This window comes from Aotus nancymaae, unplaced genomic scaffold (genome assembly GCF_030222135.1).
Source record: "Aotus nancymaae isolate 86718 unplaced genomic scaffold, 86718_ANA_hifiasm-v0.15.2.pri h1tg000014l, whole genome shotgun sequence".
NCBI lineage: Eukaryota > Metazoa > Chordata > Mammalia > Primates > Aotidae > Aotus > Aotus nancymaae.
In genome coordinates, this window is record NW_026988425.1 from 113,063,738 (window position 1) to 113,088,818 (window position 25,081).

The window sequence follows — 25,081 nt, forward strand, 5'->3', positions numbered from 1 at the left end:
AAAAGATTTTTAACAGCCTGATTTTGAATCCTCTGTTACCATTTACTAATTGTGCTTCCTTCAAGTAGACATATCCTCCCTGAGCCTCAGTTTCCTCATCTGCACATTGGGGATAATAGTAGTCCAACCTAACATTGTTTAAATGATAAAATGAAATGCAGCATGTTAAATGCTTATCAGGGAACTTGGTAGAGCAGAGTATTTGGTAAAGGTTCACAGTTACTTTTTCTTTGGTTTTCAACCACATGTTCTGACAGTTTCTGTTCATCTGTTTGCTCATGCTGTACTCGGCATTGCCTTCATCCCAAGTCCCAGAGGACAGCCTCTAGCAGATGGCTTCTCTTTCTTTAATGATAACTTTTCTCACATGTCCATGGTTTCAACCTTTTTATGGCCTCTAATCTGCCAAGAGGACAAGTCAGTACCCACGTCACTGTGATAACGTAAGTAGGTGCCTAGGAAAAAATTACATCAATTGAAGAGACTGTAGCAGCATTGCATTAAACCAGGCTTTGGAAACATCTGAAATTTCTGTGCCTGACTGAGGAGGAGCAGGAATTTGCAAAACTTGGTGTACACAGATACCACCCAGGGGCCCCCAGAGAATTCACATACCTCCTCTGGTCAGTGGGGAACAGACTAAATTTAAGTAACCCTAGGACTTAGTCCCAGCAAACCTTCTAACCTCACACCTTGAGTCTGTCCTGAGCCCCTCTACCTCCAGGTACCTTGCCTTAGACCATAATGGAAAAGGTCCCATACATCAGGTTGATAAGTTTTCTGAGATTGTGTAATAATTCTTCATGGTCTGTTGGGTGCAAAGATGAAAGAGCCAGTCTGCACCACCACACAAGGCATGACCAGAGGAGGATTGCTTCTTTTGGGGTCTGTATGTTGTATGAAATAACAAAGAACAAGGACTCCCTTTCTAGAATTTTTGCCAAAATAGAACCACTAATCCTTTTATACTGGCCTGTGATCATAATAGGTACTAATAGTAAAGAGCAGTATAAAGCCATTGAACACACTTATCCCATTTGAGTCTCATAATAAAACTGTGAACAAGACCACATAGAGATTGTTAACCCATTTTAGAGCTGGGGAAATCGAGGCTCAGTAGGGGTGATTACCTTTCTTTCATGCAGCTGTGTAGCTAAGAGTTGGAAGAAACCTCCCAGGGTTCCTGATGCCAAATTCAATAGCCTTTCCACTAAATCCCATGCCTTGCTGCCTAAGTCATCCATCCTTCCCCAGCCTCCTGCCTAGACACTAGAGATTTCTTTAACATGGTTACTCTCTACCTCCAAATTTGGCTTAAAGTAAAAATCCCACTGAATCCTGAACATGTGCTTTGAGTGGGCTTGATTCACTTTGAAAACTGAACAAAGGCTTAAGACTACATTGATTAAACAGAGATATAGACAAATGGAACAGAACCGAGGCCTCAGAAAGAATGCCACACAACTACAAGCATCTGATCTTTGACAACCTGACAAAAACAAGCAATGGAGAAAGGATTCCCTATTTAATAAACGGTGTTGGGAAAACTGGCTAGTACTATGCAGAAAGCTGAAACTGGATCCCTTCCTTACACCTTATACAAAAATTAACTCTAGATGGATTAAAGATTTAAACATTAGGCCAAACACCATAAAAACTCTAGAAGAAAACCTAGGCAATACCATTCAGGACATAGGCATAGGCAAGGACTTCATGACTAAAACACCAAAAGCAATGGCAACAAAAGCCAAAATAGACAAATGGGATCTAATTAAACTCAAGAGCTTCTGCACAGCAAAAGAAACTATCAATAGAGTGAACTGGCAATCAACAGAATGGGAAAAAATTTTTGCAATCTACCCATCTGACAAAGGGCTAATATCCAGAATCTATGGAGAACTTAAACAAATTTACAAGGAAAAAACAAACAATCCCATCAAAAAGTGGGCAAAGGATATGAACAGACACTTTTCAAAAGAAGACATTTATGCAGCCAACAAACCTATGACAAAAAGCTCCTCATCACTGGTCATTAGAGAAATGCAAATCAAAACCACATTGAGATACTACCTCATGCCTGTTAGAATGGCGATCATTAAAAAATGAGGAGACAACAGATGCTAGAGAGGATGGGAGAAATAGGAATGCTTTTACACTGTTGGTGAGAGTGTAAATTAATTCAACCATTGTGGAAGACAGTGTGGCAATTCCTCAAGGATCTAGAAATAGAAATGTCATTTGACCCAGCAATCCCATTACTGGGTATACACCCAAAGGATTAGAAATCATTCTATTATAAAGACACATGCACACCTATGTTTATTGCAGCACTGTTCACAATAGCAAAGACTTGGAACCAACCCAAATGCTCATCAATGATAGACTGAATAAAGAAAATGTGGCACATATACACCATGGAATACTATACAGCTATAAAAAAGGATGAGTTCATGTTCTTTGCAGGGACATGGATGAAGCTGGGAACCATCATTCTCAGCAAACTGACACAAGAACAGAAAACCAAACACTGCATGTTCTCACTCATAAGTGGGTATTGAATAACGAGAACACACAGACACAGAGAGGGGCCTGGGGGTGGGGGGCTAGGAGAGGAATAGCAGGAGGTAGGGGATTGGGGAGGGATAGCATTAGGAGAAATATCTAATGTAGATGACGGGGTGATGGATGCAGCAAACCACCACCAGGGCACATGTATAACTATGTAACAAACCTGCATGATCTGCACATGTACCCCAGAACTTGAAGTACAATAATAATATAAAAGACCACATTGGTTATCAAATTGTGTGTACTTATTGTTTCTTTCTCTTTATCCAAAATAGTTAATCTAATTGTAACCTATTGTTGATTCTAATAGTGTTAAAAATCCTCAATTGAGTGGGAGTGTGTGTTAATTTTCTGAAAAATTGGAATATAGTGAACACTGAAAGCCATTTTATTCCATCAGAAATTATAATGACAAAAAAAGCCATTTTATCAGAAGTTGTAACAACAAAAAATACTCAGTTGAGGAAATACTACACCAGAACTGCGCCGTGGGGGGGCAATCTTCTCATTCTTTTTGAGATTTTTTTTCTCAGAATAAATTAATTAAATCTACTTACTTCAATATTATAGATGGTATTGGGGACAGAGCTATTGGATTCTTGTAAAAGCATTGTCATACTGATTTTGGAAACCACATCAGGTTTAGACATGAAATCATTGTGCAGCTACTACTGCTCCTTTCACCCAGATGAGAACACTGAGACTCGGGGATTACAGCATTTGTTCACATGATTTTGAAGTTCTGGAGTCAATTGGAACTCAGATACTAAAACCCCAGGGTTAGAGCCTATGTCCCCTATTCCTCAGCCTTCAGAGCAAAACTTTCCGCTAGGGCTTCACATTAAGTGACTTTGTGTTAACCTGGTCAAATGTGATGGAAGGGCCTGGAAAAAGGCAGAGAGAAGGTAAGTCAGGGTTCTCCAGAGTAACATAACCAATGGGAGATGGGAGATATATCTCTACCCCGCACCCCTGAACTCCGAACTCCAAACTCAGAACTCCCCATCTGTCTATCTATAAAGATAGAAAGATTTATGCTAAGGAATTGGTTCACGCAGGCCAGGAGGCTGGAAGCTTAGAGAAGAGTTTATTTTGCAGTCTTGGCTTCAAGGTCTGCAGGCTGGAAACCAAGGCTGGGATTTCATGTTGAGGCAGAATTGCTTCTGCTTTGCGAATCCTCAGTCTTTGCTCAAGGCCTTCAACTGCTTGGATGAAGCTCACTCGCATGATGGTGGGTGATCCACTTTGCTCAAAGTCTACTGATTTGAATGTTAATCATGTCTAACAAATACCTCACAGCAACATCTAGACTGGTATTTGATCAAACAACTAGGTACCATAACCTAACTAAATTGACACATGAAATTAACCATCACAGAGATTGGAAATTGACCTAAAAAGAAGCTTGGTAATACTTCTTCCCCAACTAACTTACCTTCCTTTTGATAGAAAAGAAAACAGAAAGAAAAGGTAAATTAAGTGGAGTGGGAGGTTAAACTAGATTAAAATTGTCCACCGAAGAGCTTCAGACCTTTCCTTCACACTTCCTTCAATTTGAAGTCCAATCACTAGAGAAATACAAACATTATTAACTCCTGACAGCTTCCCTCTCAAACTGTGCCCAAATTTCAATTGGTACACTTCAAACGGTCTTTGTTGATACCAGAGAAATTAAATTAGAGCAGATACACCCGAGCAGCATTTGCAATGGACCCATAGTCCTGTTGATGATTTTCTATGTATTCAGCTTCAGTCTGGCTCAAGATCTTGATGACAGCAAATGCCACATAACTAAAATGAGTTGGATGGTCCATCACTGATGACAGAGGTGCATGGGGCAGTGAGTGGAGGAAATGGCTGGGCTCTTTCTCTATGTGCAGGAGGTGACCAAGGGCTGCCTGCCTTGTAGAGCACGAGGCAGGGATATTGGCTTAGATGATTTTATTTTGTTGTAAAATTATTAACGAATGTAATTTTTCAGAGAAAAAAACCAGACAAATGTTAAACTCATTTTTATCACTTTTAACTCTACTTCTGACTTCAGTCAATTCACTAAGAACTGGAGCCCCACTGCTAGGTCCCCAATCTTATCTCTTTTTTATCTACATTCTTTCCCTATACAATCTTATTCAATCCCATTGTTTAAATATCATCTCTGTGCTGGTGAGTCATCTGATTATATCTCTGAGGTCTGCCTTCTCCTGGGAGCTCCACACTTTGATCTAAATGTCTGCTTGAAATCTCCATTGGGTCTGTGTTTATAGACATCTTAGATGAAGCAGTACCCAAAGCCCTCTTTACTCTTTCCCTTGACCTGTTTCTCCTCTGTCTTCCTAGCTCAGTAAATTGCCAGTCCATCTATCCCTTTGTTCAATTAAAAACTTGAGAAATCACTGTATTTTTCTCATTACCCCGCTTGCTACAATCAATCCATCCACAAGTTCTGTTTCTTTTACCTCCAAAACACATGATTGCACTTCATTCTGTTCTTACTCCTCACCACACTCCCTGCCAGCTGCCCTCTTTCCTCTCCTGACACTCTGTGCTCTGTGGCAGCCTTTGAGTTGGGCATTCTCATTCTTCACTGGCTCATCTTCTCCTTCTAGAGTCTTCACTCCACACAGTAGCAGCATGGGCTGAGGAGCTTTCTAATGCACAAATCAGTTGGAGCCATCTCCTGTTAATAACACCCTGAGAGGTTCCCACCGACTCAAAAAACCCTTCCTCTGTCTTCCTCATCAGGTCCCCACAAGCCCAACATCCCTGAACCCACACTCACCATTCCCCTCCTCACTGTGCTACAGCCACGTGGCAGCTCTGAACATTCCACAGTTCCTTGAACCAACCTGGGTGCTCCTGCTTCAGGGTCTTTGCATTTACAATTTCTTCTGTCTTTACCTCTGATTTTTTTTTTTCAAGGCTGGCTCCTTGTCATTCAGATCCCAGTTCAAATGTTGCCTCCTGAGAAAGACGCTTCCTGAACACCCTATCTAAAAAGAACCCTCTCCTAGTGACTGTACTACATGATACATTTGTTTGTATTGCATTTGACATAATCTAAAATTATCTTGTTTATTTTGCTACTTTTTTCATTGTCTGTCTCCCCAAACTAGAATGTGAGCTCCATGGCCTTAGGAAGCATGCCTACTCTGTTCATCCTTGAATCTTTGTGGAACCATGACAGGTCCATTGCCCAATGTGTGTAGCAGGTCAATATACTGAGATACCAGGTTGAGACAGAAAAAGGCTTAAGCATAGGGCTGCCAGATGAGAAAATGGGAGGAAACCTCAAATCCATCTCCCTGAGGAGTTTGCAGATAGAGTTTTTAAGGGTTTTGGAGTAGGCCAAAGTGTGAGATTGTTGACTTGGTCAAAGAGTGCAGGGTGAAGCCATGTTACAGGAAGGTGAAGAAGCTGTGTTCTCATGCTGATTCTGTGCCTCTGTAGGGGGGCCTCAAACTGGTTGGCATCAGCTGTTTTGCTGGAATTTGGGATTTGAAAAACATCTTAAGCAGTTCTTAAACAAAAACCTTATCATTCGAATGTGAGAAATCCTATCTATCTTAAAAGCCTTATGATTCTAACATCAGAAATCCTAGCTATAGGAACAATAAGGAAGCAAATGACCACTATCTAGTGCTACATGACTTTGGGTTGCAAGAAAATGGATCGAAATGTGGTCTCATTAATGCTTAATTATATTTCTGTTCAGAATTTTTGCTAACCCTGTGTGGATGGCTTCACTCTCTGCCTGAAACAGTGACTGGCATACTTGTTAAAGATATGAATAAATGAACAGAGGGTTGATTATCTGGTACATCTGCCTGTGCCTGGAACTGGGAGTATGAGATGAAAGGAGGTATAGTTCCTTCTCTCTTCCCTCAAGGAGCTCTCATTTTAATAAAATTTTATAGGCATATGGAAATATATTTATAGTCAGTATGGACATACTATTTTTACTCCACATTTTCAAACTTAAAATTTATAATGATTAATATATATATTCAGTAATTCAATAGTTCATGTTATTTTAAATTATTAATAGTTTTAAGCCTGAAAATAAGCTGCTTATCTCACTGGGTTCTCCCAATAGGCAGCAATTGATCTAAAAGTGATGGTTCTTTCTTTGATTTCGTGTGTGTGTGTGAGTGTGTGAGTGTGATTAAAGATTGCGCCATTGCACTCTAGCCTGGGCAACAAGAATGAAACTCTGTCTCAAAAACACAAAACAAAACAAAACAAAGACCACTAAGAGTTACTGAAGTTTGATGTTCATGAGTTGAAATCAGCATGTTGCTTGGGATTTCTGACTACTCTAATTCACTAAGTTTGGATGTTGTTAAAAAAGAATGTGATAGATACATTTGCACTACCATGGAAAGATTTCTAAGTTTTATTATTAATAAGAAGCAAAGATATTGCAGATTAACATGTGAAGTAAACCTCATTTATGAAAACCTCACATTCCTCACACTGTATTTGTATGCAGGAAACTTTCACTGGGGAGTCAAGTGCATTGTGGGAAAAGGTCAAGGAAGACTTCAGTCTCCATAGTTCTGTCTTAGCTGAAGTTTATTAAATGAGTAATATTCTCAAATTACTTCTGTCTGGGAAAAAGCATTTCGATGTGCAGTAGTTAGCCGTGTTGTAGATCTCCTATGTGTGCATTCTCAGATGGTTGTAACTCCCCCAGTTTGGAAAACACTGCATTATAAGTGTTGTATTGAGTCATTCTCATCACGTTTTTCAGTTCATGCTACTTTTAACTTTTAATTGCAATTTCTGTAAATTATGTTGGTCCTATCAATTTAGTTTGTTGTACGCTCTGTTTAACTCTATGGTGTACAGTGATGTGTTTTTGTATCAATGGCATTTTGGGGTTATAATTTTCCAATTACTAGACTTCAAGGCTTGTACTGTGGTTTGACTGTGAATATTGTGTATTCCAATTGCTTAAGCAGATGTCTATGTTATGTTATGTATGTTATGTTATATTATATCACATCATATATGTTATATTAGTGTATTAGTCCATTTTCACCCTGCTGATAAAGACATACCTGAAATTGGGCAATTAACAAAAGAATGAATTTTACTTGGACTCACAGTTCCACATGGTTGGGGAGCCTCACAATCATGGTGGAAGGCAAGAAGGAGCAAGTCACATCTTACATGGATGACAGCAGGCAAAAAAAAAAAAATAAAAAATAAAAAAAATAAAAAAGAGCTTTTGCAAGGGAACTCCCAGTTTTAAAACCATCAGATCTCATAAGACTTATTCACTATCACAAGAACAGCACAGGAAAGACCTGCTGCCGTGATTAAATTGTCTCCCACTGCATACCTCCACAACATGCAGGAATTATGGAAGCTATGAGATTGGAGTGGGAACACAGAGCTGAACCATATCATTCAGTGACTGTCTAGCACATTTTCAGCTGGAAAGTGGGACAATGTTAGGAGGGCAAATGTTCTGTCATTCAGTGGGCCTCAAACTTCTCTATTCAAAGCCCAGCGATCCTCCATGTGTGGGGAACTGTTCTTTACAGAGCCAATTCATGTTGGTTTTAAGGTTGTTCTTTGAGAATATTTTTACCTACAGGTTTAAAACTGGAAGCCTAGTCAGAATGTCAGGACACTGGTTCACTGTAGCTTTAAAACAATTCTGAAGAGCTTTCTTTTTATTTAGACTAAAACTATTAGCCTAATTTTATCACATAGTTATGTGTTTTAATGAAGTAAGACTGCCAACAAATGCACACTTATGTTTAAAGTTATCCTCCCAGCTTCATTCACACACACACACACACACACACACACACACACCCACCATCATCTCAAAATAAAAAATTTACTATATAATGTATCTCAAGAGAGTTGTTTGGTTGCTGATCTGCTCCTGTTCTCTCTCTGGTCTCAGTGAAGCCTCACAATTACTCCACCTTAACCTCCAGAATTATCACTCCTTGTGTTTCTTTAAATATTTAATCACATATTAAATTTTAATATTTACAACCTTTTGTATATGTCATGGCCATTTGTCTTTCTTTTTCTTGAAGTCTTCATATTCTTTCCATTAGATTTTTCTTTTTCTCACTTATAGGTAAGAGATTTTTCTATTACTGTCAGAAACTATTTGTTTATCATATACATGGCACAGACTGTTTCTCATTTTATTTGAGGCAACATTTTATTTTTTTATTATGGAATATTTTTAAAAATATACAAATATGCTTGTATAAAAATACACAAGTGAAGAAAGTACTGTAGTATATCTGTACATACCCATCACTAGCTTGCACACTTGCTGACTGATGGTCAGTCTTGCTCTTTCTTAGGTCCACATCCAGCTAAACCCGCCTCTCTGAATAATTTTGAAGCAAACTCTAGATGTCAGCTTATTTCATCTGTAGTATTTGAACATGCATCTATAAAGGTAAACCTTTTTTTTTTTTTTAAATAAACATAACTATCACACTATTGCCTTACCTAAAACCTAACACTATTACTAACTATACGGTCAGTTTTCAGATGGCCACATCCTTTTTCAGTGTCTTTGTCTGAATTATGATTGGAATTATACCTTCACTGCAATTGATTTTATGCTATTAATTCCTTTTTAGTCTATGGGCTGTCTCTCTCTCCATCCCCCCGCCTCCTTACAGTTATTTAATGAAAAAACTACATTGTTTGTCCTGTAGATTTTCCACAGTTTGGATCAGTCTGGATTTTTCTGATTGTATACTTAAAATATCCTTTAGATGTCGTCCTGGATGTATTCCCTGTAGTTAGATTTAAACAACTGATACAATTACTATTTTATTTGTTTGATTTTTGCAAGACAGATTCATAGTTAATGCTCGTGACTCTCTCAGGAGGTACCTGGGTCTGGCTGGCTCTTTCTGTAATGTCAGCCACCCTCATGGCTGATCACTGTTTTCATCCTTAATTGCTTCAGGTGATGAAATGCTGATGTTTTCATCCTGTTATTTCTCTTCTTTATTAGCTGGAATGCTTCTGTATGGAGAAATTTCTTAGTTACTTGTTTACCCAATGATACAGTGTCATAGGAAAGTCAAGTGTATAATATTTCTCTTTACTTGCCTATTTTCAAATAATGATTTAACTACCTATCATCCTCAAAAGGTGACCAAGGAAATTTTTTCAAAAAATTTGATTTTGATATTAACTCATGAATTTCGACATATTTTAAGTGCCTCGGTTTATTGCAATTATTATTCTTATTGATATACAAACATGATAATTCACATGGCAGTCATCTAATCTGTAAATCGAGGTCATTTGCCACATTTACTACATGTGACTGCGTGGTGATGTTTGAGACATGCTCAAATTAGCACGTCAGCTCCTCTTCCTTACACTTTAAAGTCAAAATTCAAAAATATTGTGAAAACAGTTGATTTTATGAAAGAACTCCATATATAAGGATATTAAATTCTCTTTTTAAATTACCTATTTTGATGCTACAACAAAAATTTAAATGCTGGTTTTCATTTAGCTCCCAAATGAAACAGTATATAATTTGGCATTTGTTTTGTTTTCTATGTTGACAAATCTTGCAGCCCTGCAGCTTTTCAGTTTCTCAGAATCTTTTAAATGAGTCTTTTCTTTCCAACTTTGCATTCTGCAGTACAGAATATCATGTTATTTTTAAAAATACCATTGTAAAATGTACCTAAAGAAATGTAGATACGCATATGTGTGGTTGAAAGAATAATAGAATGAACACCCATGAGTCCATAATTAAGGTAAATAGTTAGGATTTGAGCAGTGCCTTGGGAGCCTCCTGTACCTCCTTTCCCAGGCAAGCACCATGACTCTCCCATCCCCACATTTTGTGTCAATCATTTCTATAGATTTCTTTATATTTTAACCACCTAGGTATGTATTGAAAAACAATATACTGTTTGGCTTTGAACTGCCATGTAGCAAGCACAAACCAAATTACACAAGGACTAGGCATTTTTGTGTTTCTTAGAAGCTTCTCTTTCCTTCACATTTTCACACACAAAAAAAGGATTTGTTTTTACCATAGACTTCAGCAATCTCAGTGTAAGATTTTGTTTTTTCTTATTAAGTTGAGGACATTCACCTTCTCATTTAAAGACAGAATTTTATCACTTCTCTTTGGCATATTTGAATTTCTAGTATTACTAATCTTGCATTTTGGAGCCATTACTAAAAGTAAGGGTTACCTGAATTCACTGTGACACCATAACTGTGAATCTGATCTACTCTGCAGATGGCTCCTAAGTGGCTAACGGGCCGGGGAGCATCTATAGTGTGGAGTCACTGGATCAAGGGAGGGTTCAGGTTCCAGGCAAGGACAGCAAGAGATTCCGTCATGCTACTCTGAACAGCATGCAGTTTAAAACTTATAAATTGTCTATTTCTGAAATTTTTCATTTTTTTTTGGAACACAGTTGACCATGGATAACTGAAATCATGGAAATTGAAACCATAGGCAAGGGGGGATTTTTCTCTTTTGGTGATCATGTATATATAACACATTTAAACTATTCATTTTCCTATTTTTTTCCCTGTTTCTTCCACCCTGTTAACAGGGCATGTCATTGGTGGTATACTTCACAGTTATCAAATACTGAGACTAGATCATGAAGGAACTAGAGGATGAATGAACATTACCCCCGGGTGCTGGTCTTGGATATAGATGCTGTAACCATAATCCTTCAGGTTGTCCAACTTCTGGAGTGAGTATGATTTTTGTTTTATGTTGAAGACTTATACTGTGTTCAGTAGGAAGTGGTTTTGATCCTTCAAAATTATATTTTGCTAGGAAGAGCATATATTGATGTAAGAAAGCCAGAGAACTGGACTCTAGGAGACATTTGTCAGTATATTTATCCACTCAACGTCTGCATGCCCTTTCTACCTTTGGGAGATTCTCTGCTTTATCAGTCAAGATGGGAGGCAGCAACCCACTCCAGCTATATAAATGAAAGTGACAGAGCTTGTTTTCCCAGCCTCTCTTTCATGGAGGTTGGTGTGCTGTCATATGACTTTGGCTCTGCCAGTCAGACATGTCCATGCCATACATTGACTCAGGAATGAGTGGTGCAAGGAAGTAGAGGCTTTCTTGGGATTTATTTTGGTAAGAATGTCAACTGCTGCAGTAGTTAAATCATTTCCAGAAGCAGCATCGGTAGCTTTTATATCAATGCAGGTGGTGTGGTCCTATACTGAATGACATGTTCTGTGGTTTGAATATCTACTTGCCTTGTAACCTCTTATTATTGCTCCTTAGACCATGAAAATCTTTTGATAGATTTGTTCATTTATTTGCTTAAATTAGAGGAAATTGGTTTGTTTTGCTTGCAACTAAGAACCTGTTTGATAGATACCAACAGGCAGCTCTTGATAATCCTCTGCTGTATTATAGTAGGAAACTAGCGTTACTGCTACATAGAATTCATTTCTGTGTTGATCAATGGTCATGTTTTTTTTGTTTGTTTGTTTGTTTTTTTGTTTTTTTTACCAAGTAAGTTAGCAAACAATTCTCATGAAAAAGCACAGAACTTTCTTGTTACATTGGAAGTTAAAAATCCAGGTCTCTAGTGTCCATCTCACATTTGGCTGTAGGCTTTATTTTTAATGCCAGTGTTTTCAAAGTAGAAGAGTATTTGAAACTGGAAAACCATGAGTGTGGTGCGTGGTGGTTGTGCTGGAAGCAGCATCTTTGTGGTCTCAGGGGTCAGTGCTTGTATCACCAGATTGCAGATGTCTGTTTGGGCCAGGTCTTGGCTGAGGTTTCCAGCAGGGCCATGGCAGAGGTACATGAGCTGCCATTGCATGCGATTTCACATGTGTTCGTATGTTGGGGAAGGAGAAAAGAGCAGGCAACTTTGTCTGGATGTATTTGTGATATCAAATGAAAGGCCAGTTGGGATTTTAAAATAAACTGGGATATTTCAACCTCGTTTCCACAACTATTTGAGGTTCTGAGATGGGATGTGAACTTATCTATGGGTAACCAGACTGGTAGAGAGCTTCATGCTGGGGATACAGTATTTTGTTCTACTCTCATCCTTTACTTAACTGATTTGAGTCTCATCATTAGGGACTTTCTCTTAGCCCTATGCACATTTGTCACTGATGTTTCCACAATCCTACTTCAAGAGAATACATTTCATCCTCAAGTTATTTTGTTTCTAACTTATACTTATTTTAATTAAAAAAGTGCTGGGCTGACTCACTTATAAAGCATTTAGCTTTCTTGATTTGAAGATAAATTAAAAAGCCATCTGCGTACCTGTCATATTTTACCCAAAGACTCTTAGGTAGGAGTGAAGGTCAATATGGGTATTTTTTTTTCCCTCTTGTGGAAAGGTGTGTGATCTAATGACTCACACAGATGATCAGGTTTGCCTCCTACAATCTTAACCAAGCTGAAGCTCTCGGTAACTGTGTTTAGTTTTCTTACTAAATCTGTGCTTGTTTAAAAACTGCTGCTTTATGTCTCAGTCCTGCTGAATTAGCTCTTCTGATAAAGCAACCAACCAAGCAGGTCCTCTGAACTCTGACACCAACTTGCCTCTTGAGCGTTCGTTCCCATTGCTGCCCAAATGCCACTCAAGGCATTTCTGAAGAATTCTACACCTTTTCTTGGCCTTGAACAAAACCCATGTTTTCTTCTGTGTCTGCTTGAGTTTTCACCTCTGCCACCATATAGGAACCACTGCCAGAAACCCTACTCCAATGAACTGGGTGGCTGTCACTCCTACTCCTGGCTCAGATGCCACAGTTGGCACTGCCCGTACATCCATACTGGAAGCACAGACACTGTTGCCTGCAGAAACTGGACGTCACTATAACCACCTTAACAGTTTGGGTTGTGCAGCCTCCCCATGCTCAGCGGCACTCCCTTCCTAGTCAAAGTCCATGGAGGTCATGTGATTGGCAGAGCCTGGGTCCTGCGCCTGCACACTCATACAAAGGAGGCTGGGGAAGTGAATATCCATCCACTTGGGCTTCTGTGGTGGGGGTGGGCTATGCCTGAAAAGGAAAGAGAAATACGAACACACTTCTGAACCAGAATTGTGGTCAGAGTCTAGTTAGCTAAAGAGAATGCCAAGGGTAGACATGAGTGCTTCAGATATCAACAGTGGCCACTTAGAAAGAAGTGATTTGCAATGGACACCTTGCTAAGCTCATGTTAGGTGGGTTCTGTCATTTACAACAATCCTATGAGCTCAGCCTAAGTAATCTCCATGTGTGTAAAATAATGACATCATATATAAGACACTGAGCACTTCTGTTGAAAACGTGATGGTATCTTTTTCCATGTACCCCATAACTTAAAACACTTGGTAAGATTTAAAACCCTGTAGGATGCAGCATTATGGCATAGGCGAGAGAGTGAATATAGGGCAAAGAATTTGAGCCCTGGGATTGAGCTCTGACTCTGCTATAAAAATGGCATGATATGGAAAAAGTTACTCTTCTAGTCAGTTTTCTTGCTTGTGAATTGAGCAGTAACAAGTCTATGAGTAAAATGAGACAAGAAAAGCAGAAAAAGTTTACAGGCTGTCTAGACTTCACACCTGACCCCCAGCTTGGCCTGTACATTTTTTCAAGCTCAAGTAGCTGTCCCTTCTCCCCTAGACTAAGTTGTTTCTTAACTGGGACAACAGAGGCAGATGCTAAGAGTTCTGAGAGTCCTTGGTAAGAAAAGACTATTGGTGTTTGGGGTGAAGGTTAGAGAGGGGAGAGGGGACAACAGCCAGAGAAGACTTCCCTGAGGGCCCACACTTAACCTCTGTCTTCCCTACAACTCCTCATTCCTGAGCCCATTAGATGAGGGCAGGAAGGAATTGGAGTACCCTCCTGCATGATCCAGGGATCATAGCCCTAGCCAAAAAAGAGCCAGACAAGGAAACTTGCCCTTTGGAGGAGACCCCCTATGCACACTGTGACCTCACAGGATCTTCCTGCAGAAGATGTTACCTTATCCTCTGGCGCTCAGCTCAGGGCCTCTTCTCCAGGAAGCCTTCACTAATGGATAGTCCACGACTCAGCCCCTTGATTGAATTTGGTGCCCATATCAGCCAGCATAGGCTAAGTTATGTGGTGATAACAAACATTCCCAACATCTCAGTGGCTTGAAGCAACTTAGACTTATATTTTTCTCAAGCTTACAGTACATGTCTGTTGCTGGGGCTGGAGCTTTTTCTCTAAGATGCCTTTGCTGTGCCCAGCTGGCAGGGGCTCCAACTCTGTGCCTTCAGGGTTACTGAGGCAGCCACTGCTCCTATGGCTTCTGCTCTGGTGTGACACTTGGCATTGCTGCTCACTTCTCATTGCAGAGCAAATCACAAGGATGCTGCATCCTCAAGGACAGGGAAGCAGGATCTTGCCATGTGCCTTGACCCTTCAAAATGGAAATTATGGATGAGCTGCCTGGTCGACCCAAGGTGGCGCTTTCCCATGTTTAAACATCCTATGCATATAGCTATCCTAGGCCTTTGCATAGTCTTTCCTTCTCTTTCTGTATATCTGTCCTCTCCATTAGTCCAGAAATCCACTGAGGGCAGGTTGTGTTGTTCTAACCTCTGTTTTCCTAGTCTGTGGAGTGGAAAAAATTTGCCCAAGCCCGGTGATCATCTGTAGCCATTAATGGCTATTTTTGAGATCTTTTTTCCCCAGGGACATCTCCAAATTTTTCCAGGGGTTTCCCTATCTCTTGGCTTCATGCTCTCCAGACCACTCTGAGTGAGAACAGTTGAGTGGTCTGAACTCTGCCGGTCAAGGGCATCTCATCTCCCCTATTCCAAGTGAAGCTGTTTTCATCTGGACCCCAAGAGCTTGCCCTCATTTTCTGAGAGGACAGAAGAGGAACTGACAACTCAAATCCTTTGTGCAATGCTGGCTCTCCGGGTGTCAAATACCCATAAACCCACTGCTGGCCTCATGATGGTGGTGCCTGCCTCCTACTCTCAAAGTAGGCCCTGTGACCCAAAGCTCCCTTGCTGCCTGACTGCAAATAAAACTTGACCCCTCTGGGGAGGCAACCATCCCAGAACTTGGTTTCATTGAGGCCCTCCCGCTTTTGCACCGGGAACATCTGGAAGTCTGTATGGAGAAGGAGGGCTGGTCAGCCTTCAGCTCAGCTGGGGCAGTGTCCCCTGACCTGTCAGCTCTTCCTCTTTAGACCCTGAGGATAGAGAGGGCCAGCTGGCAACCTCCACTAAGCCTGTGAACTAGTCCCAAGAGCTTCTCCAGCAGGTGTTTGTCCTTTGGCAGAGATGTTTCCTGGATGTCTCACCCCTTTACCTCTTAAGGGTAAATGTGAGGATGACAGGGAGCCCCCAGCCCCTGCCCAGTGCTGGGAAGTGCTGACTTCAACACTGGGTCCTGCCTGTTAACCAGAAAGCCCTTGAAAAAAAAAAAAACAAACAAGAGGAGAAAGGCCCAAACAAAAGAAAATGCAATGGGTCAGAGAAATTTCATCAGGCAAATTGCTTCAAGATGAAGAACAACCAGAGAAAATATTCCCAGGAGTTAAAATACGCAACACAATGTTTTAGATACCAGTGATGGCTATTTGATTTCTCTTCATTTCTGTCTTCATATTGCTGACAGCTCCCCTCATTGTCTTAAATATGGATTGCCAAAGTCAATTAAATGTGCAAGAGGAAGAGTGTACATTTTGGAGGAAAGTAATTATTGTTACACCTTAGAGCAGCTTAATGAATACATTAATAAATGATCCTTCGCCATGTTTTTCTTTTCATAGCCATCAAAATCTTTATAAAACCTACAGCACAATACATAACCTCTCGTTACAAGATTTGCTTTTAAAAAAATCAATGCATACCTAAGTTATTTGTGTCAAAACTCATTTATTTTCACAATAACACAGACTGTCAAACCTGACATCCTGCTAATAACATCCAGTGCATTTGCATATTATTCAAATATTTCCTTTTATGAAATGGGGACTTTTACTCACACCGCTCTGCTCGCCCGTGCAGCAGGCATTTGCACATTAACTCAGTTCACACAGCCAGAGAAGGGTTACCTGTGGCAACTAATTATGCCACCCTTTATGCATATTAATGAGTCTTGTGGGCAGCCATCCTCTCTTCTGCAGAGAGGAAAAACAATTCCAACCTAAATGGGAAACCGATTACAGGCAGAATACCAGACAGTCAGAGAGTGATATTTGATAATTTCCCATTTTTGATGTCCCTAGGTGTATTTGTTTTTCTTCTGCTGCTGTAAAAAATTACCACAAACTTGGTGGCTTACAAGAACACAAATGTATAATCTTACAGTTATGGAGGTCAGAAGTCCCACCTGGGTTTCCCAGAACTGAAATTAAGGTGTGGGTGGAGGTACCTGCCTTTTCCATCCTCCAGAGGCCTCTCTCCAGTACTTGGCACTGAGCCTCACATTTCAGAACCAGCAAGGGGATGTGGAGGTCTTTTCAGACTACCCCTCTCTCTCACCACAGCCAAAAAGTGTTGCCCATTTTTATTATCATGTGATTAGATTGGGCCCACCTGGATAGTTCCGGATACTCTCCCCATCTCAAGGTTCTTAATCTTAATACCATCTGCAAAGTCCCTTTTGCCATGTAAGGTAACGCATCGACAAGTTCCTGGCTTAGGAAGTGGACACCTTTTGTAGGGAGGCGTTATTCTGCCCGTCACCCTATATCTTTTACATCGAAGTCTGGTTGAAGAGGTCAAAGAAAATGCTGAGTGGAGTCTCAAATTTCCTTGTGGGTTAACTGCTCATTTTCCTTTTTGACTCGTCTCCCTCATTGATCTTTCAGCCACTTTCTTCTCCTTCACCTGCAGATCCTCTCCATTCTTTTCTCTGCCCCCCACCCACTTCCTTTGTTGCTTTCTATTTCTTCTTTCTAGTTTTCCTTATTTTCCACAGGAAACCTTTTTTTTGAGGTGACATTTGAGGCAAGAGCCCTTGCTGTGCATCCACTCTGTCCCTGCCTGTGTGCTTCATGTTTGCTGTATCTCCTTTAAATTTTGTGTGGTAACATTAGTGACCCCGCTTCATTTGTTTCTTTCTCTTTACAACTTTCCTTAGAGTTTATATTTAAATATTTGAAAGACTTCAAAACTCACACCTGTTTAGTAATAGCATGTCTTCATGTAATCTACAAAATATATCCAAAAATATAAACTTTTCTCAAAAAGTGAATGAATGCCAAATTTACAGATTCATTCATTTTTCTTCCTGTAGCACAGGGGACTTCTCTATCTTCATTCTCAGACTCCAACTATAAAAATACTCTGGGATGAAATGAAATGTGACTTCCTGGAGACTGTCTAGCCTGGGGAGATGCCAGAGGAGCTGGCTAGGGAGACGCATCACTACCAGAAATGGGTGTATGAGCAGCTATTTTTTCAGGAAACCAGGAATTGTAAAATGCACCCAGCACAACTGACCACAGGCGTTCAGGAGTATGAGCTGGTTCTCAGGGCCCCCATGGTGGAGAGTCCCCACATGGAGAACAAGTGTCCCCTAGATGGCATGACACTGTAATTTTGTTGCTCACCCTGTGAAGGGGCAGAAGCCTGCTGTGCAGACATGACCAGGCCATCCAGGTACACAGAGACTCCTCATTACCTGTGCTTTGAGTGCACTGGGAACATTTGAAGTGAGAGGCGTAAGCCCAGCTTTAAGGGTGCAAGAAGGAAAGACTTCATTAGCTTTTTCTACCTCTTTCCATTCTTCCATTTTCTAGCCTAAACATATTGATCCATTGTGTGCTAGACCCCACCCCCAGACCCACCAAAGATAGAGTAGCGAGACTACAAAGATAAAGGGAATGGAATAGACTTCTTGAGGTCTTGCCTGTCTGCCCTGGAAGCACTCTAGACACCTGCAGACATGTGTCTTACAGGCCACCATGGCTTTCTGCATCTATTAGCCTGGGTATTGCCTCTGGGCTTGATGGAGGGGAGGGGCCAGTGCCAGTGCCAAGAAATCAGCAACCCCCTACCAGTGAGGGATGAAAACTGGCGAATAAACCCTTTGTTTTCTCAGCTCTCAATGAGTCAGTTCAGGGCCTTGCCTACACTGGCTCCTAGAGGTCAATGGGTTAAACCCTGGTTGTCCGCAGTGACAATTTGCTCTGCTCCCTCCCTTGTCTCACTCCCCCACTCCCTTGCAGTGCTTCCTAAGGTGACCTTCCAAAGAAAACACCTGCATCTATGTTCTTGTCTTGGGGTCTATATGATGGTTAATTTTATGTGTCAACTTGCCTGGACTAAAGGCTGCCCAGATGGGTGGCAAAACATTATTTCTGGGTGCATCTGTGAGGGCATTTCTGGAGAAGATGAGCATTTGAATCAGTGCACTGAGTAAAGATCTGCCCTCACCAATGTGGGTGGGCCTCATCCAATTTGCTGAGGGCTGGAATGGAACAAGAAGGTGGAGGACGGGTAAATTCCGTCTCTCTTCTGAAACTGTGACATCATCTGCTCCTGCCTCAGACATTCAGTCTTCTGGTTCTTGGGCCTTCAGACCCAAGAACCAGTGGCCCTCCTGGTTCTCAGGCCTTTGGTCTTGGACTAGCTTCTCTGAATCTCCACCTTGCCGATGGCAGATCGTAGGACTTCTCAGCCTCAGTAATCATGTGAGCCAGCTCCCACAATAAGTCTCCTTTGCCATATCTCTTTAATCTTTTTGGTTCTGCTTCTCTGGAGAACGCTGACTAATACAGTCTGCTCTGGGGAGAATAGATTGAGAATACAAGAGGAGACCTGCATTCTGTGCTGAAGAAGCTCAAGGGGAGAGGAGCATTAGCAAAGGGGTGAAGGGTGTTGTGAACCGTGTTGTGGGACCCAGAAAAGGGAGGCTGTACTCTTATGGGCTCCTCCTGGGTCCTCTTCCTCTTTCAGCAAATCTTCTCCCTTACTATTTAATAAGTGTCCCATTTTAGAACTGCTGGAATGAAACTAGCTTCCCCTCTTTGCAAAGGCCAGAGACCTTGCTTCTCATCTCCAGGGGACAGAAGGCAAGAGCAAAAGGTGAGGAGGTTGATAGCTGGCCCCATTCTCACACCGGGGCTAAAGACTGGATGGGCAAAAGCAGAGCCAGGCCTTTTTGCAAGAAAAATGAGCAGTGACTATCCAAGGCAGAAATCCTTTCCCTTCACATGCTGACAATCTGCCCTTACTCTCCTGAGGCTGCTTCCAGTTGTCCCGCCCCAGGTGCAGATTTTAGCTGTGACATTGACTCTCTGACCTGGTGGAAGAAATTCAGACTGCCTGCCATTCCCCAGGGGTGCATTCCTAAGCTCTACAAGAAGTTCCTACAGCAGGGAGCCTTTATTTTATGAAACCGCAGCTGCCTTTGAAGTAATCCTGGCCATATCAAATTGGGAAGCTAATCTGATTCCAGAAATATGGCCAAATCGCTGCTTAAAATTCCACTGCTGTTGTCAGGGACTTGAATCTACAGAAATAATCTCAAACCAAAGGAGAATTTATGACCTAGAAAGTCATAAATGCAGGTACACCTCACTTTATTGCATGTTCCCAGCTCTCGCAAAGATGCCTGACTTGGCCAGATCATAGACAAGACCCTCTTGCTTTGGATGGGGAAATGGGTAGGGTCACTGAGAGGATCCTGTGCTTTTAGGAGGAGATGTATTATCAATTCAGTTGGGCGGACATCAAATCTTCCTGGGCCACGGCTGTCTGAATTCCCTTTCAGTCTTGCTGGGACAGTGAAAGGCCTATCCTAGGTGGTTGCTGAAAAGCCCACAAGAGGGAAGGTTAGAGCAGGGATTCCCCATGGTGGTAGTGGGGAGGGGAGAGAGGGAGCATGCTTTTTCCAGGAGGCATATGTCAGGATGATGGGTGGATGTGCATGTACACTGGCAAAAGTGGGAAAAATATGTTCAGGATGTGATTCACAATAGTAATGCAAATTTCTGCTTTACAACTGGTGGAATTTGAAGGTCATTTCTGAATCTTGGGGATAGGGTATGGAGTTTTTATGTTTGTAAAAGGGGCAAGGATCTAAAAAAAGATTGAGCAGGATATCAAGAAAGGTCAACATGTTGTACAAAAATTTCTGAAGTTAGGAATAAGAAGTGAGTGGAAGACACTTCCAGGACAAATAGACAGTGGAATGAGCCTGGGGTGAGACTGAAAATGAAATTCTTCAAGACTTAGGAGGGAAGAGAGTGCTACCTCACCCCACCCCCACTCATGAAGAACCAAAATGAGGCAGTCTCATGCTTAGAGTGAAGTTACAGGTAAGGTGGGGAGGCCATTTCACCTATAAATGTTCTGCTTTTGTTCATTCATTCATTCATTCACTCATCCATTCCAAAAAGATTATTGAGAACCTGCTATGTCCCAGACATTGTGCCTGGCACATAGAATATGCCAATTAGCAAGGCAGATGAGCAGTTGCACATCAAGGGAAAGATGGACCCTTGTCAACCAATACAGTGTGATGCATAATGACAGCAGAAACACAGGTGTCTGTGGAAATGAAAAGTAAGAAGAGGACACAGATAAGCTGAGGCCTGGAGCATGGAAAGAAGTTGCCCAGGTAAAGGGGATGGAGGATGTTCCAGGTAAAGTGAAGAGCCTGTGCAAAGATCTAGACTACGGGGAACACAGAACATTCAGAGAGTTCCAATAAGTGTGGCGGTGGCTCGGACAACAAGAGAGGCAGTGGCAGGGGGTGGGCTGGGGAGATAAGTGGGCCTCATATGCTGCACTGAGGAGTTTAGACTTGATTCTCAAGGTGGTAGAGCCCACAAGGCAGAGAAGTAATATATTAACAATAATTCACATTTGCTTGGTGCTCACAAACTTCCAAGCTCTTTACTGGGCACTTTTACTGTTATAATCCCACATGTCCTCAAAACCTTACATGGTTAGAATAGTTAGTGACTCTGGTTTAGAAGATGAATGATCTGTTTCTTCTAGGTCAGAACAATGATTATTTCCATTTCCCAGATAATGAAACAAAGACTCAAAGATGTTATATGATTCGCCCCAGTTCATATGACTACTAAATGGTAGAGACAGGATTTAGTTGCAGGTCTGTGTGCCCTGGAAGCCTCTGGTTAAAAAGCCTTCTCCCCATGTCCTCCCTGGAAAGATGACTTTGCAGAGGAGCAGGGCAAAGTTCAAAATGAAGAGGCCAGTGAAGGATTTGTACAGCAATCCTGCTGAGAGCTCACGATGGTGGGCCAGGTTAGTGGCAATATAGAAAAGGAGATGGATGTGTCTTTATAGTAGAATGATTTATAATCCGTCGGGTATATACCTAGTAATGGGATTGCCGGGTCAAATGGTATTTCTGGTTCTATATCCTTGAGTAATCTCCACACTGTCTTCCACAATGGTTGAACTAATTCACATTCCCACCAACAGTAAAAGTGTTTCTATTTCTCCACATCCTTGCCATCTGTTGTTTCCAGACTTTTTAATGATTGCTATTCTAACTGACATGAGATGGTATCTCATTGTGGTTTTGATTTGCATTTCTCTAATGACCAGTGACCATTTTTATTATATGTTTGTTGGATGCATAAATGTCTTCTTTTGAGAAGTGTCTGTTCATATCCTTCACCCACTTTTTGATGGCGTTGTTTTTTTCTTGTAAATTTGTTTAAGTTCTTTGTATGTTTATTGTAGCACTATTTACAACAGCAAAGACTTGTAACCAACCCAATTGCCCATCAATGATAGACTGGATAAAGAAAATATGGCACATATACATCATGGTATACTGTGCAGTCATAAAAAAGAATGAGTTCCATGTCCTTTGCAGGGACATGAATGAAGCCTCATTCTCAGCAAACTAACGCAGGAACAGAAAACCAAATATCACATCTTCTCACTAATAAGTGGGTGCTGAACATTGAGAACACAAGGACACAGGGAGGGAAACGTCATACACTGGTGCCTGTCGGGGGGTTGGGGGAAAGGGGAGGGAGAACATTAGGACAAGTATCTACTGCATGTAGAACTTAAAACCTAGGTGACGGGTTGATAGGTTTAGCAAACCACCATGGCACACGTATACCTATGTAACAAACCTGCACATTCAGCACATGTATCCCAGAACTTAGAGCAAAAAAAAAAAAATTTTAAAAAGAAAATGACATGGAGTGACATGTCTTAGGAAGCACAAAGAACAGGAGGGCAAGGTGTTTTGGGAGGGAGATGCTTTTCTTTCACAATATATTTCTGAGGTTTATGTATCATTTTTAAGATAATATATCATACAAACATACCTATATGTACATCCATTATTCTGTTGATAATCATTTAGGTTGTCTTGCTATCATGGAATATAGCAAATACGGATCAAAAATTGTACATTCTTTCTTCGATTCTATTCATGGAGTTATGCATAGTTCATAGATGTTAATGTTTGTATATGACTAAGGGTCATTTACTAGTAATCTTATGAGTTGTTCATTGAGTTTTGAAATTTGGTTTCCTTCTCTGAGTATTTTTTCTCATTGAGTTACTTTTCTATTGTATTGTGTACTTGAGTTTTTTCTCTTATTGGAATTTCCATTGGTAATTATTGGAATAGATGGTCCATAGAATCCATGGTCAAAAAATATTTTAATAACTGTTAGAAGAAAAGGTGTGGAATTTGGAGTTGGAAAAAACATGGGCAAAAGAAACATGGTAAACATGAACCAGTACGTTCCTTATCTGTGAAATGGGCAGAATAACACCACCAATGATTTGTGTAATCATGACATGAAGCAGTTTCTTTAGAATTACCACATGCTATGTAAATACTGTGTGTTTAATATTTATTCCTTTTAGAACCTCAAGGAATTTAAATTTCTGTTTAAGCTTATTGTACTATGTGAGAAGTTAATGCTAGGATGCAAAAATATTTTACTGGAAAGAAAAGACAGATACAGAAAACCACACACCACCAATGTATAACTTAATGGATTATCATGAGGTGAACATCCTGTAACCATTACCCCAGGTAAGTTATAGATCTTTGCCATCCTCTCTTGAAGCCCAGCCCCCTACTTGCTTTATCCCTATCACAGATCCCTCTTTCCCCACAAAAGTGCCTTGATTTTGTAGAAATTATTTCCTTGTGTTTTATTTTATTGCACAGATGTGCATTGTCAGACATTATGATATAATTTTGCCCTTAAAAAAGTTACATGTCTTCTAAGACTTTTTAAAATTTACCTTTTCTCTTCTTTGCAGTTTATGTGGTAAAGGAACTGGCTCCTTTGACCTGCAATTTCCCACACACAGTCAGGCTTTTGTGGATTGCATACACATGGTCCAACTAACATGCTCCTCTCCACTCTGCATTTCCTGTACAGGCAGTGACTCCTGAGGCTTGCTCAGACTCAGGCTAGACTCCTTTGGCCAGACTGATAGGTAGTGCTGTGTTTCTTTACAGGAGATACATGACTTCTAATTATCCCCTTTTTAAAATTATTATACTTTAAGTTCTGGGATACATGTGCAGAATGTGCAGGTTTGTTGCCTAGGTATATACGTGCCATGGTGGTTTGCTGCACCCATCAACCCGTCATCTACATTGGGTATTTCTAATGCTATCCCTCCCCTAGCCCTCCATCCTCTGACAGGCTCCGGTGTGTGATGTTCCCCTCCCTGTGTCCAAGTGTTCTCATTGTTCAGCTCCCACTTAAATGAGTCTTCCAGAGAACTAACTGGGAAGTGCCACTCTAGGTAAAAAGAATATTCTGTGAAGGACACTATGAGGTCCCTGGTGATCCGACTTCTATGCCTCTAACCTCATCCTGGCCTCTTCCTTCCACACCCTGTGCTCTAGTCTATGTGAGTCACTTGGGTTTTCCTGTGCTGTGTGCAATCTATTTTGTTCTTTTGCTAATGCCTTGATGTATTCTCCTCCTTCTTGACTTACTCTCTCACACTTACTCTCTAAGGTGGGCCTCATCTTCTCCAGGATCTTCTGTGACCTCTTGGGCTTATGAGAGTCCCTTCTCTGTTTTTTTCAAAGCCACCCCTGTGATGACTTTTCCTTATGGTACTGATGTGAGAGCTGTAGAATCATTTGCTTCCTTCTGATTCAATTCCTTGACCAGGTGCTCTGGGAGAACAGGGCTAGGCTTGTCCTCTGACTCACTCATGCCTGTGTCCCTGGTACTTCAGCACATGGTGCTGATCAATAATGGTTGTAATGTATTTATTCTGCCAATATTCATTGAGTGCCCACCATGGGTCGGGCTCCATACTAGGTTTTAAGAGCAAGGAAGAAAGAAAACAAAGTTGGCTTGGATCTCATGTTCTCATAGATGTGGATATTCCCCAAACAAATCATATACTGAAAACACCTGACTAGATGTTTTGGCTTAAGCTAGCCCACCCCAGCCTGAAGGCAATACAGGGCTGGCTCTGCATGCTGCCAGATAAATCATCTTCCTTCAGTGAGCCAGTGGCTTGTCTGCAGTCAAGGGAGGTTAGAAACCAGAGCCTCTGGGGGCCTATAACATTGT